Below are 13,511 nucleotides of genomic sequence, written 5' to 3'. Positions count from 1 at the left end.
CACATCGAATCAGTTGTCACACTTTTCTAATCATTTCCTCAGTTCTGGATGTCGAAGGACTCCCACTTCACTGGTCATCCCCTAACATCTCCTGCCCATTCTTAAACCGAGAAAACCAGTCGTAAACTGCTGATTTCTTTAGTGCAGTATCACCGTAAACTTGCTGCAGGGCCGATAGCATCTGTGAAGCAGATTTTCCCAATTTGCACATGAACTTGATGCTCGCACGCTTTTCGAACTGCGACATTGCGCTGAATGACCAACACTCACATCTAATTTAAACGGAACAGTAACTGAACACTGAAACCTGTCCAGACCTGTTGCGCCTGCGAGCAGACATGCTGAGCTTCCCACCACAACAGTGTGCACTATCTTATCGCTCGTTCTCCATCTGCAAGGGAATTCCAGGAACTTTTTGACTGTCCTACGTATATCTTATAATAAGTAAATAAAATACAGAAGATGTATTCAGATTCACTAATATTCTGGGTCTTAACTCTTGTACTCCCCAATATGAAATCATTTATTAAGAGTGATAGACTGTACTGAAATGCCCTAAGTAAAAGAAAATGGATATTAAGGGAGATAGGATGGGATGGTATGGATTCAATTGATGTGTCTCAGGATAGGGACCAGTGGAGGGATCTTGTGAACACTGTAATGAACCTTCAGGTTCCATAAATTCTCGAGTAGCTGCACAATTGGCGGCTTCTGAAGAAGGGCTCAGCTCCATGAGTGAGACAGTAATAAATATGTATAATCAAACTTCTTACACTAATTAGTGGAATAATCTAGATGTTTCTCTCCACTTACCAAAGTGGAACACCCATGAAAACATTCAGATAATGAAAAATACAAAAGCATGAGCGATATTTAAATTATATAAAATTAATTCGTGAGTTCCCAGAGGAAAGTTTTGTAGAGCCCTTCCAGCTAAATAGTGGGTATGACTGGATCATCTGCAAGCTTGTACGTTCTCCATCCACATTCTGTAATTGACACAGGTCATTTGGTTTTTGGTTATCTCTGGTTTGAGGCTTCTGCCTAGTTTTTGGCAGACTTGTTTGATATTGGCACTGCCAACTCAGGATCAACAAATCTGCATGGATTTATTCTGCTCCCTAAGCTTTGACATGACAAAGTGGCTTGTGCAAAATGCAGTTCGTACCATGGTGCAACTGTAAAAGTAAAAAAGCTAGATTACAGATTGCAGACGTAACACAACGATGGGCCTGCAAATAGAAAAAAACATCTGAAGTAAAGAATACAGATCAAAACAAGTGGATGACATCCCTTGTGGGGTGTAATAAGAATTTCACAAAATTTTAATAGATTTTATTTGATATTAATTAAGTGAACTACATAGTGTGCTATTTTAGTGCATACCAGTTGACTACCAGTATGACATCTTAAACCATGAAGCGTGCAGTCACATATGTGACGAATGAACAGTATTAGTACAGGGTAACAGTTTTAGCATAGTAAGACACCTGAAGATGTCTATTTAGTGCCAAAAGTGTAAGAAAGAAGGAACAATTTGTTGCATTGTTGATGGGCTGTGTAGTACATAAACAGTGTTAAAAAGTGTTAAAGTTGTCCCTGTGCTCAATTAAGTACCATGCCATGAAGGGTAGGAGGTGGGCCCCAGAGCTGGTCTGGATGCTGTGGAGAAGTGAAAAATCTCTTGCCCATGCCAGGAATCGAACACAGGTTATTCAGCATGTCGCTATAATGACTGAGCTACCCTGGCCCCTTAAATGTAAAGTCACAGTACTTAATTAAGCACCATGCTTTGCAGACACATGAATGGAGGTAAAAATCCACCATCTTGACCTTGGCCCTAGATAGAGATGTGTGGTGTTCGTACTGCTGTGATATCCTTATATCAGTTCATATAAAAATGCAGATAATATTGTAATTGTAAAAAATTATAACAAGGATATAAGATCAGAACTATTTTTGGTTGCTCAGACGTCTGTTACTGTAGACTTCATAGATTCCAGAGGGTTCTCACAGTGTATACTACTCACAATTACTGGATTTTTGGACCTTGCCCATTGTCCGGTATTCTAGAAACTAAAAAAAAAAAGAACGTTTCTTTTAACCCAGTAATTCTTTGATGACTTCGTGTTGATAATTTAAATTTTTAATACAACTTACTCATGGAGCTGAGCCCTTCTGGAGGAGCCACCAATTCTGCAGCTACTCAAGAATTTCCTAGCATTTTATGGAACCCGAAGGTTCATTACCATGTTCACAAGAGTCCTCCACTGGTCCCTATCCTGAGCCAGATCTATCCAATCCATACCATCCCATCATATCTCTCTAAGATCCATTCTAATATTGTCCACCCACCTACGCCTTGGTCTTCCCTGTCATCTCTTTCCTTCTGGCTTTCCCACCAATATCCTATACGCATTCCTGGTCTCCTCCATTAGTGCTACATGTCCTGCCCACCTCATCCTCCTTGACTTGATCATTTTAATTATACTTGGAGAAGAGTACAAATTATGAAGCTCCTCATTATGCAGTTTTCTCCAACCTCCTGTCACTTCATCCCCCTTCGGCCCAAATATTCTCCTCAGCACCCTGTTCTCAAACACCCTCAGTCTATGTTCCTCCCTTAATGTCAGAGACCAAGTTTCACACCCATACAGAACCACAGGCAAAATTATAGTTTTGTATATTCTAATTTAACACTCACACTTATGCTTGCTAGGTTTGTGCCGAGATCATACCAGGGATCGAATCCTACTTGAGTCAGAATTTGTGTACTGCTTTTAATTGTGTTTTAAGAACTTATATCATTGTTAGTATTTCCCTCTGGGGATGAAATTGCGGCCCACATAACATTCTACATTAAATTTACCAGTTCTAATTAAAGTTTCTCACCGTTACAATTTTTGTAATTGTTGAGTTGGGAACGTTTGATGTATAATTTATGCGTATGTTTGTGGTCTATCGGTATACCAAATTTCACATTACTAGCCCCTAAGATTCTTTCATTATCGCCGTCAAACCGAAATCAAAATAGAATCCGTAGGGGAAGAGTTATGTGTTCTGCAATATAACGCCATATAATCCCTGAAAGTCAGCCGACGTTTCGGATAAATATGTGCCTTCATATTCAGGGTCGAAAGTTAAGCCAAGCGGGTAGCAGCAACGTCGGTGGACTTTTAAGTCTATACGGTGTTATATCCCAGAAGACAGAATTCTTCATAACCATCTCTGTGAGAATCCCTGATCCTACATAGAATTTTAAGGTGTCATCCAGCCGCCATGTTATTTTACATTGTACAGAAATTACCTTAAAAAAATCTGGATATTTTTTGAAGATCCCCACACTTAGTGTCGCTAGAGTCCCTCCTCACAAGTTCGTGCGTCCGCCATGTTATTGTCAAGTTATTGACTTTCAGCCCAGTAATCAACAATATAAAACAGTAAGGAAAATCAACAAGCATACGATGGCAGATTTTGTCACAAAATTAAGTAATGAATCATGGGACAATGTATTTGACAGCAATAATATTGATTCTAAATTTAATTGCTTTCTGAACACATACTTGAGGATCTTTTATTCAAGCTTTCCCTTAAAAATAGTCAAAAATGAAAATAAAAACAAATCCACCTGGATAACAATTGGAATAAAAACTTCATGTAAACACAAAAGACAACTATATTTGGCCAGTAGGGACAGTAATGATCCAAGACTAAAAAGTCACTACAAAATGTACTGTAAAATTTTGTCAAAAGTCATTAAAGAAGCCAAACAGAATAACTATAACAGCCAAATTCTAAAATCAAACAATAAAATTAAAACCACCTGGGATATTGTGAAAGTTGAATCAGGAAAGAAATCTGTTAATGAAGACGTACAAAGTTTGAATATTGAAGGGAAGTCCACTAACAATCCACAAGCTATCGCAAGTGCATTTAATGAATATTTCCTTTCATTAGCTGAGAAAACATATTCCAATAATAATAATAATAATAATCATCATCCAATATACTATCTGTCTCGTGCCTTTAACAATTCATTTCCAAATATCAATCTCAAATTCTCAACAAGGAAGGAAATTGAAAACATTATTAAATCCCTTAAGCCCAAAAATTCACATGGATATGATGAAATCTCTACCAAATTACTTAAAGCAAGCTCTGTTTACATCAGTTCACCCTTGAATCATCTATGTAATAAATCTTTATCATCAGGTACTTTTCCTCAACGCTTAAAATACGCTGTAATGAAACCACTTTTTAAAAAAGGAGAGAGAAAATGCATCTCTAATTACAGACCAATATCCATATTGACTTCATTCTCAAAAGTCTTTGAAAAAGTTATGTATAATAGACTACTTGAACACTTAAATTCTAACAACATATTAGTCAAAGAGCAATTTGGATTTAGGAAAGACCTAACAACAGAAAAAGCAACCTATGAACTAACTAACGATATTTTAAGTGCTCTCAATGACAGATTAATTGTGGGAGGGATTTTCTGTGATCTAGCAAAAGCTTTCGATTGTGTTAATCATGATATCTTACTATCGAAATTAAATTTCTATGGAATAACTGGCAAAGCTAATGAATGGATCAAATCATACCTCAAAAACAGGTATCAAAGAGTTGAAATAAATAATAAAAACTCCAGTCATAATGCATTTTCAAACTGGGGAATTATAAAGCACGGTGTTCCACAAGGATCAATTTTAGGTCCCTTACTTTTTCTTCTCTACATAAATGATCTATCTAAAACCATCAACAATAAATCTAAACCAATTCTATATGCAGATGACACTAGTATAATATTTAAGAACTCTAAATTTGACAACTTTAAAAATGACATAAATATTGTATTTGAAGCCTTAAACAGATGGTTCGAAGCCAATTTACTCTCATTAAATTTTGATAAAACCCATTACATATCATTCACAACTAAAAACAACCACCAAATTGATCTGGACATCAGTTATGCCAACAAATTAATCTGTAAAGTACTTGATACAAAATTCCTTGGAATACATGTAGACAGTACACTGTCTTGGAAAATACATATTGAACAAATTATACCTAAATTAAATGCAGCTTGCTATGCGATGAGATCAATTAAGCCTTTTATGTCACAGGAAACATTGAAGATGGTTTACCATGCCTACTTTCATTCTATTATGAACTATGGATTAATATTTTGGGGGAACTCTTCACATAGTGTAATAATTTTTAAAATACAAAAGAATATAATTAGAATCATTACAGGATGTAGAAGTAGAGATTCATGTAGAGAATTATTTAAGAAATTAAAAATTCTACCTCTTCAATCGCAATACATATTATCGCTTCTCTTATTTGTTGTTTACAACAAAGATAAATTCAAATTAAATTCTGATGTCTATAACATGAATACTAGACAAAAATATAACTTCCACCTACCCTCATCAACTTTATCAGTATATCAAAAAGGAGTCTACTTTACTGGCATAAAAGTGTTCAACAATCTGCCACAAAGTATTAAAAACTTGGGCAATGATACTAAAAAGTTTAAATCAGAGTTAAAGAATTATCTACATGCTCATTCCTTCTACTGTTTAGATGAATACTTCAATGTAAATAGAGAATGATGTAAAATTAAGTTATATTAATTTTTAAGCTAAAATTGCCTGTACTTATGTATGTAACCTTTTGACTTGTTCTGTATCCAAAGGTACTAACCTGCTTAGGATTTATAGAATGTAAATAAATTCAATTCAATTCAAAAGTGTATGGAAATAAATTGTGCGAGGTTAGTGAGATCAGTTTTTTTTAAAATCGGTCAGTTGGTCAAAAGCTGAAAAGGGGCACACACAATCGTTATGGTGATCCTTTATTTTCCTTATGAAGAGAAAGTGGGCTAAAAACAAGATTATTGTGAAAATGTAAGCTTTGTGACCCATAGTACAGATATGCGTATTTACTGTTTATGCGGCGCGCACACAGCAGGATACAGTAAAGTTGGGGGCACGCGGTAGCGTAGTTGGTTGAGGCACTGTGCTACAAGCAGGAAGGTCATTGGATATTTCAGTTTACCTAACCCTTGCAGCCCCACTATGGCTTTGGAGTCGACTCAGCCTCTAACAGAAATGAGTTCCAGGGATCTTCCTGGGGGTAAAGAACGGGCGGCGCGTAAGGCTTATAACCTCGCCGCCATCTGTGATCCGACTGTCTAGAGAAAACGTGGGAGCCTCGACGTCTCACAACCCTATGGACCTCCACGGTCTGTTACAGGGGTAGTAGCTTCTATAGTAAAGTTGAGGCCCACTCAAAATAACGTTTAATGCGAACTCTTCAACACATTGAGAAAACCAGCCGTAATTTATACCAAAAAAAAAAACCTCTGTGGCCTGTAGTCTGTAAACGAACTATACCGACCTAGCGACCGCCGCTTGTCGGCGAAGTAAGTGCCAACTTTAGCGGATAGAGGGTGTCGCGTGGTCAGCGCAACGGATCCCCACGGCCGTTAATCTCGGTTTTCTAGACCGAAGCCTGTATTTCCTTGAAACAGCTCCTGAATTAGCCTCACGAGGCTAAGTGGGCCCCGTTCCAGACCCACTACTTCTATAAAGAATCTGGTAGCGCCGGGACCTCGGGAACTGTGGCCACAGAGGCGGTCGCCATAGTTTATATCGTGTTAAGATTAATATATTTTTTTTTATTTCGATGCGTTTTTTCAACTATGTGCAATCATGCTAATAATAATTGATGGTCATCTCACAATTGTTTAAGAGATTAGCTTACCAGAACTTGGGGAATCACCGCTATTGTGCGAGCAATATTGTCGTAGGTCGAGCAGTGACGTAGTTTCCCCAAAACTTTGTATGCGAACACAAGGAATCGTTTTCAGTTACAAGGGCTTACTGGACAGCGGGGGAAAAGTGACAAATGGAATAATAATAATAAAGAAATGAGGTTCCCATACACGAACAGCACTCATTGACCGTGACGTGCGAACATTCTGCTGGGTCATCTCAGTCGCCCATCTGTCGTAAGTGCAGTCCGCTATCCTGCGTTCCGTATGGTACATTGTTAGTCATCCACCTCTCAAACCATGACTTTTGCAGTAAATGCATTATTCAGTTAAAATAATGTTATCCCGTTTAATTTTCCCTTGGGGCTGTAACACCACGAAGGTGTATGTATGAGGCGTGTGAAGTTGAAATTTCACTTATCCTAGACCTCAAGATAAACGGAGAGTTATCAGCTTCACGCTCCATACCCTTGATCCCCAGACTAAAGAGCTGTAGGCACTAAAAACGAAAAGAATATGGGTCAAGCTTTTGTAATGTCCGTTGAAAATTCTCCAGAAAGCTTCATGTCCTATATAAATTATATCGTATGCAGATCAAGCATATTTCAAAGTCTGTAGGCTGGGCTACCGGGAAATCACAGTTCGATATTTGGGCAGAGATTTTTAACTTACGTTCCTTATTTTGAAAGATGAAAGTAGGCTTATGAGAACTCCATGCTGTCTTTGAACTCCCCTCCCCTTATCAACTTTTGAATTTCTGAACCAATCTTTATGAAATGTGATATATATATATATATATATATATATATATATATCATGGTGACAGCCGACTCAACGTACTCCATAAATCCCTCCAATCTGTTTTGTGTGTCTATGTGTATCTCCTTAAAGTTGCTAGGCAGCGGCTCGGTAAAAATGTTACCGCGGCAACGAATATGCGGGCCGTATTGTATCTAAGAAAATATGCTATTAATTCTTCCCAGAACTTCTTGTCTCTTCACAGCATCAAGACTGGCCCTGAAGCCCACCCAACATCCTCTCCAGTGGGGGTTGTTTTCCCCAGAGATAAGCCATTCCTGGAATGAAGATGACAATGCTACATTTCTGGTTCAACCTTACAGGAGCGACACTAACAATAAGCGTACCAGGTGAATATAAACATTTTTTCGTAGTATGACTTTATGAATATTTTGTTATAAATTTCATACAGAACTTCAACTTCACAAGCATTTCTTAACCTGTTTCAGCTCACTGAAGTGGAACCCGGAAGATGTCATTGCCCTTTGAGGATTAAATTGCCAATATGCAATTTTATTTGACAACGCAAATTTCAGATGTCACTTATAGGATAAATTTCCTGGAAGTTACTCGGGAAATGAGTCCGGTAATATTCTGCATTTTCTTTAAGTAGAAACACGTTTATCTGTCTCAGTGTTAAAGCTGGTGGTGATGTTTCTTAAAAAGACATTTGGAACAGCGTTATGGGTGAAGGCTTCTAGCGACTTCATTTCATAATTTCCTTGGAAGATCAACCGGAAATGGGGCGGGGGAGAAAACCAAAAGAATATCATCATACGAAGACAAAGTATAAATTCATCCGACATTTTTCGGCGTAGAACCCCAACACCAAATTTTATCTAAATCTGTTCATTAATTTAGGAGATGAAATATACAACAGAACATTTATTTTCGCATTCAGCTAATTCATGTTATGCAAGGAATTCACACAAATTCATCCGAAAAATAAACACTCCGTTTTCATAACGGAAACCATTCTAGTATAGAAAATATTTGCTGTTTATTGTGAGAATCAGGCAAAACCCAGAAAGACATTCCGAGTAACTTAACACTAAAACAACGACACATACAACTACCAGCTCTCAATAATAAGTTAAGCAAGATAATAAAGAATTGAACAATGATTCTTCTGTTGTTCACACTTTTCCACCTGCATGGGCTCTAAGGATACTGCAAGCAAGAATGCTGTGGGAAATTGGTGAAGACATGGAAGGATGTACTTGTCACTTCTTTTGAAGTACTTTTCCGGCATTTCCATAGAGTCATAGAAAAAAATATATTATGAAAACCGTCAGGACAGCCGGTTAACCAGCAGGGATTCAAATCGGGTACCCCAGGATTCAAGATCAGAGTTTTACTGGTGCGTTTACCTTCGAAGTAACGTGCAACTGTTGTGATGTTTTTATTGCAACTGGAAGTCGACGAAGTTATGGAGGAAGGTCAAACCAGACCCGCTTAATGGGTTTGTCCGATTCGCTGCTTTATGAGCAGGCCACAAATAAAGCGAGAAATAATTTGCCAGCTTTCTTGAAAACGCATTTCAGAATTGCAGTGGGATCAAAAGTTATTCCAGGTGGGAAGTGTGGGGAATTATGAAATACACACCCATTAAAAGGAACAGACAAACCACAGGGAGTGTTGATGAGCGTTTTATACGGCATGAACTAGTGGGGAGAGAGGAATAAAAAAGCTGTTCATAGTAGAACAGTGCAGCACGAGACTAGAGTTAGGTTAGAGCCATTTCAAAACCTGAGCTACAAATTTACGGGCCAGGACAATGAAGATGGAATAAAATAAGGAATGAGAAGACAAATGAAATAGAGATAAGTGACAGACGAACAAGAAAATAATAATAATAAAAGCCTTTTTTTACGGATGTATTATAAACCGTTTATTGATTCCCACTGCGGCGGCTCTGGTTCGATGCCAGGTCAGGTCATGTTGGATCTATGATGGACAAAGTTCAACTGGAGTAGGTTTTCTCCAAAATTAAAAAATTCTACATGTCCTTTGGTTTCCTAGGTCTTTAAAATATTAAGAAGATTGAATGTATTTAGAATAAGGTACTCACAGGAACAGTCTTAACCTTACTTTTCGTCCAGTGATTGAGGCTAGCTCTTTCTAAGGGACCCAACAGAATAGGTGTTTTCCCTCACCTGAGGACGGAAACAGATCCAGTTTCCGAAACGTCGTGTTTTCCTTAGTTATCTTAAGAAACCAGGACGATAGACAAAATCCGAAAACCCAATATCTCTGTGTGTTATACACCATCGTCAGAATCCTATAGTAACTACTTACTTTTAGCATTCCATCGCCCAACTGAAAAGTAGTAAGGATGTAGTAAACAGATCTTCATTTTATTTCTAGAGCCTTTTGTGTTAATTTTTATTCTGTTTTTAACTATTCCTCCTCTGTCGATATCCCAAATATTTCTGATATTACTACTTTAGTATGTTTTAAATGTTCCTTACATTTCCGGCTCTGAAGTAAAGCACGCGATTCCGTGTCGAAATGCGTGGGTCCAGACGAAATCTCCAGGTATGTTATTAAATGTTTCCTTAAGATTTGTTCTCCTCTTTTAAGTTACATTTTTAATCTTAGTTTATTATGAAGGAACTTCCTTTCTCAGGGAAGCAAGTGCATGCTTTAATGGCTGATGGCCGATCACAATGGCCACATAATCTAAGACACGAAATATCTTCTTACACTCATAATCACATATCATAGGTTTGAATCCCACTCGAGGCATACATATCTCTCTGCATTTTATGTGTTTTTGTTGTCCTGTGTAGGTAGCGGCCTTAAGATTGACTGATCCCCCGTCCAAGGAGTCTTAACAACTTGGGGAAAGTCGAAAATTATCGTAGCTGAGGCCTGGAGCAGTTGGGGGACTCAGATTTAGGGGAACGTCCGCCGTTGGAAGCCGCTACCCAGCAACAGCTAAGGAAGACTGAGAAGACTTTGTAGTAGTTATAGTGTGTAACTCAGTCAATACTGTCGTAGTTATTTGTAGTTGCGACCTGTAAGTGTTCAATAAATTCGATTACCAATCCAAACCCCGTCTATAGTTAATTTGAAATCTTGACCATATATTGCCTTTGTAACATGTACCTATATGTAATTCCACAATTTAACCATTTTCTTTTTCAGGTTTTATTTTTTGTACAGTCCTATAGAGCTGAGAGTTTATGGTTTTTTATTTCTAGAATAAATACCCACTTCCACATACGAGTACACGCGGTTTGTTCACCGTCCTGAGCGTCTCTGCACTTAATTTCGGAAGTCGAACATCTTCTCCCTTCAAATAACAATGAAGAACCACAATCACCAGGATCGCTATTGTAGATCAAGTTCAGGAACTTGCTCCCCCATACCGAACGTCGAATCATTGGAAGAGTCTCTGATGAACTGGGTTTGGTGCATTTGCAACGAAAATAAGAAAAAATACATCTATTAGCTTCGCCGTTTCTGTCCGTCTATCCTAATGTAACAAGTCGAGAATCGCTGAACAGATTTTCATGAAATTTCGTATTGGTGAGCTGTACTAAAATTTGACGACATATCTCAGTTTTGGCTAAAATCAGAAGACCGTAATGGACATGCACTTAAATATATGCATGCGTTTCCACTTACAGCTCGTGCGCTAAATATTTATTGGAGCAAAGAGAATTTTTAGGAAACTGTGTACGAATATAAAGGGAAAATGAATATGCATTTATGTGCAATATCTTTTCGGTGAGTCTTTCCGGTTTTTGACGTTCAGACTAATGAGCCCGGCGCCAGAATTCTTACGCTATCGTAGATCCCACATTTCTTTACTTGGGTAAAAAAGGTAATAAGGTAAAGCTATCCTTTTAACAACCCCTGGAGGCCCATAGGGTTGTGAGACATCGAGGCTCGCACATTTTCTATACAATCTGTTCATAGATGGCGGTGAAGTTATTAGTCTTGCGCGCCGGTCGCCCTTTACCCCCAGGAAGATTCCTGGTACTCATTTCTGTTAGAGGCTGAGTCGACCCCAGGGCCATCGTGTGGCTGGAAGGATTAGATCAATTTGAAAAATTGCAATGACCTCATGGGGAATCGAATCCGCGACTTTCCGGCTTGTAGCATAGTGCCTCAACAAACTACGCTACCGCTAGTATCGCTGTATTTGTGTTACAGGCCATTTTGTGGAACAAAGCTACCCCATAAGTCGTGGTATATGTGTAATGAAAATTACCACCAACAGTATTTTCAAAATTAAATCGAATGTTTCTTAACTGTGTGTTCTATGTGTCTTTACGTGTGCTTCATGTTTCTTCTCGTGACAGGGGATTACGACAAACGTAGATGTAGAAAGTTTAGAAGAAACGATGCCGCTAATTGTACATGCAAGTGGGAACGATTGGTAATGGCATACGCAGGTAAACAAATATTCAAACGGTGAACAAATAAATCACTCACAAAGACACGACAATTGAGCAGAGTTCAAAACGTCATTTGTGTAATGTTTTTCATACAAAAACACAGCCTTCGGCCATTTCGGGGCACACATATCTGTGAATAGGTTATGTTGGAACGAAAATAAATATAAATTGACTTGAGGTTTCTATGACCTACAAAAACAGACAAACCAGTCAATAGAAGAATGTCATATAACAGAGTAGGGTGAATCTGATATGAATTGAAAATGTTTTAGTATGAATCATGACAGGCAGTTGTTTCTGAAAGACACCATTTCTAAAGTTTCCCCCCTCTGCCTAGACACAATATCATAAAAGGGTATAGGGTACTCATTTTTAAGCAATGTACACCGAACAGAAATAAACAGACACGGTTCCAGATGCGTATTACAAATTATCAACAACTGAAGTCAGTATGTCGCCATTAGAAAACCGAACCACTTCCGAAAAGGTAGGATAGTGAGAAATAAAGCACAATGTAATATATAGACCCATATATTCTATAAATTGCATAATGAGGAGCTTCTTAACTTGTACTCTTCTCCAAGTATAATTAGAATGATCAAGTCAAGGAGGATGAAATGGGCAGGGCATGTAGCACGAATGGGAGGAAACGAGGAATGCATATAGGATATTGGTGGGAAAGCCAGAAGGAAAGAAACCACTGGGAAGACGAAGGCATAAGTGGGTGGACAATATTAAAATTGATCTTAGAGAGATAGAATGGGATGATATGGATTGGATTGATCTGGCTCAGGATAGGGACCAGTGTAGGGATCTTGTTAACACGGTAATGAACCTTCGGGTTCCGTAAAATGCTGGGAAATTCTTGAGTAGCTGCAGAATTGGCGGATCCTCAAGAAGGATTCAGCTCCATGAGTTAGTAAGTAATTAGTTATATACACGTATTGTATTAATTAAGACTCATAATAACAGTGGCTTTGCTGGTTAAGTCGTGTACTGTGTTCTACCTCTCGAAATATAGGATCATAACTTCAAGTCCCACTCGGGGAATGGAAGCACGTCTGCTTTTCTTCTAAGATTATGTCGTTCTGTATATATATCGAAACTTTACGTGGAGCCGATCCCCCTCCAGAGGGGGATCAGTATGAAGTTGCAGTTTTTTTAATACATGGCATAAAAAGGAAATTTGTAAGCACGTAGCAGGGCAAACTCTTTCTAATTCCGCAATTCTAAGGATTAGTGAGCTAATAACTCAGGCAAATTTTAATTTTTAAAGTACCGCCAATATGCGACCTCAATATTTTCAATATAATTAAGATTAATTATTTCCTAAGTTAAAATATTTCGTCAACCACCCATTAAAGAACATTTGTTGAAGAACATCACTCGTTATACAGTGCGTACAATGAAGTGCGCGCCGCGGCTGCAATTTGCCGTGAGTCATACCACCGCAGAACGGATGCAACTCCTCCCCGCGACTGCAGTGCTCCTACGCCGATGGTTGCATAATCGGAACCCGAGGT

At 38.3% G+C, this 13,511-nt stretch overlaps 1 long non-coding RNA gene across 1 annotated transcript; it reads left to right on the top strand.

The window, feature by feature from the left end:
* The first annotated feature begins 7,627 nt into the window (after positions 1-7,627).
* Positions 7,628-10,600, top strand: LOC117282333. The gene is made up of 3 exons (XR_004513053.1): positions 7,628-7,929; positions 8,029-8,165; positions 10,372-10,600. It is a non-coding gene; the product is annotated as an uncharacterized LOC117282333 (long non-coding RNA).
* Positions 10,601-13,511: the final 2,911 nt, after the last annotated feature.

The sequence above is a fragment of the Cryptotermes secundus genome, unplaced genomic scaffold (genome assembly GCF_002891405.2).
Source record: "Cryptotermes secundus unplaced genomic scaffold, Csec_1.0 scaffold284, whole genome shotgun sequence".
NCBI lineage: Eukaryota > Metazoa > Arthropoda > Insecta > Blattodea > Kalotermitidae > Cryptotermes > Cryptotermes secundus.
Note: the sequence above shows the minus strand (reverse complement) of the source record. Positions and strands in the feature narration are given on the sequence as shown.